General features: G+C 41.1%; 1 protein-coding gene across 2 annotated transcripts in view; it reads right to left on the bottom strand.

Moving 5' to 3' along the window:
* LOC101857113 (sex peptide receptor) overlaps positions 1–2132 on the bottom strand; it is a 162761-nt gene that overhangs the window by 28836 nt on the left and 131793 nt on the right. Inside the window, exon 4 of one of the 2 annotated variants that reach the window (XM_005098263.3) lies at positions 996–1091. The exons of the other annotated variant lie outside the window; for it this stretch is intronic. The gene's annotated coding sequence lies outside the window, so the exon portion shown is untranslated. The remainder of the gene's footprint in view (positions 1–995; positions 1092–2132) is intronic. 2 annotated transcript variants of the gene reach the window in all.

The raw sequence follows: 2132 nt of genomic DNA, 5'->3' as shown, positions 1-2132 counted from the left end.
GTGTGTGTGTGTGTGTGTGTGTGTGTGCATGTGCGAGTTTGCGCGCGTGTGTGTGAGTGTGTGCGGCGGAGGGATGGGGGAAGGGGCGGGGAAAGATGAGGTTAATGCGGAATGCACTCATTTTTTTCTTAATATGCCATATCTTTTCTTACATAGTCAAACCTATTTATTGTCGTATTTAGATAGATTTACAGATAGCTACCAAAAAGTCCCATTATTGTAATCTGATCAATGACGGTGCCATGATCTATCTCCCCACGTACCCCTCCCACGTGCCTTTCCTCTAGACAATTTAAATTACCTCGTATCTTGTTGTCGACGAGAAGTGTGTCCTTTAACAGTGTTTCTGCCTTTTGACCCTGAGTAAAATCTAATTGGCTTGACTTTTATGTTAGTGTCAACTCTGATATAAATATATTTCAGCCTTTGTCTTATCTTAATCGATATCTTTCGTCAACAGAGCACTCTCGCGTCTGCCGGCTCTGTATACTGAAGACGCCAAATAGAATTACATTTGTACACCCGTAATTTAATACCTAAATGTGTCGTAAAAGATACCGTCCGTGTTTATTTCAGAATTTAATACTTCGAAAATGATCACGTCATGGTAATTTAAAAATTCAGTGCTCCCTAAATTATGTAGCGCAATGCAAATTCCAGAAATAAATACTTCTGTTAAATGCTCGAGAGATATGTACTCAATGGGAAAGTCTCTGTGCTTTCATGCCGATCCTCCATTGCTTTGCGAATGACGTCTCAGGTTCCCGAAGAGAAGGCAAATTGCTCAAGGTTTGCTCACTATTTGTCTAGAGCTAACTTCCAGCTGGTCAATGTTCACCTAGCGTTCCCCAGATCCCCACAAAAATAGCAAAACTGCCAATAAGGATATTGATGTTCTAAACCAAGCAGGGAACTGAATAATTATCCCCCAACCTTTCCCTCAAGTTGACCCCCCCCCCCCCATATTTGTATTTCCCCTTTCTAAACAAACTCACCAGCTTAGTCAACTGTTTTGGGGAAGGTGGTTCCCAATTCGCAACCAGACTTCACACTTTGCACTCTCGAAGTTTCCAGACCACGAGATGTTTGACCTGTGGCGAATAAATAATGAGGCTCTTGTGTCAAAATGTTTGCTTATGTGTTCTCATTGCGAGCTACTAAATATTGTCACTGTGTCAGAAGTGGTTTTGAGGTCATGCCGTGAGCTGCCCAAAGCATTTCTAATTGCTCATCCGAAAGAGAAAAAATAATTGAAATGGAAATTACTGTTTATTAAACAAACACAAGCAATGCAGCAGAACAAAAAACCCACTTTTGATAACCATTAAAACAGTTTGATTTGCTTGTTTATTTAATTAAATATGAATATGTGAGCATATTTATGTGCGTAAGTATACACGGATTATACGTTTCTACGAGCGTATGGTGGTGTGTTCACAAGGGCGGTATGTATGTATGTATGTATGTATGTGTATTTTTGTGTACGTTTGTGTGTGTGTGTGCATTATAGTATATGCACAATTAACTTGCTACAGACATTCGTCTTCGTTGCGGTCGCAACCTGAGTGGAGAGGTTATTGCAAATGTCAAGACATTTAAGAAGTCACGGCCAAGACTTACTGCATAACCCTGTTCTGTTTCTCAAAGACACTGAAAATAAAGCGGTCATCGATTTCTAAAACCCAGAATAATTTGTTTTTCGAAAAATAGCCTACTATAATGTCCTTATAGTTCAGGATAAGTCAGGGTGCTTCGGGCATTCTCCTCATAACATACCTTTTGCTTGCCTTGACAAAATTGGCCCTCCCCCAGCTGCTTCATTTGTCTCCTCCCTCCTCCACCATTTCTCCTATTTTTCTTTGCTTCCTCCTACCCTCGAGTTGCTTCCGAGAGGCTATCGTTGCGATTATTAAAGATCACTCATTCAAGCGAGCGGCAATTTCACAGCGTCCAGTGACAGGTCGCTGCGGGTAAGTAAATAATGAGGGAACTCCAGGGAGCTCGGACTCTTTGTGTCAGTGGCCACTATCAATCAATTGTTTGTACCATCCATTTCCTACTTTAGGAAATACGCCGTAACATCTTGGGCTAATCCCCAACGTGGACTAATAAATCTGAGTTTGCTTTGGTAA

The sequence above is a fragment of the Aplysia californica genome, unplaced genomic scaffold (assembly GCF_000002075.1).
Source record: "Aplysia californica isolate F4 #8 unplaced genomic scaffold, AplCal3.0 scaffold00177, whole genome shotgun sequence".
Taxonomy (NCBI): domain Eukaryota; kingdom Metazoa; phylum Mollusca; class Gastropoda; order Aplysiida; family Aplysiidae; genus Aplysia; species Aplysia californica.
This window is presented reverse-complemented; position numbering and strand designations above follow the sequence as displayed.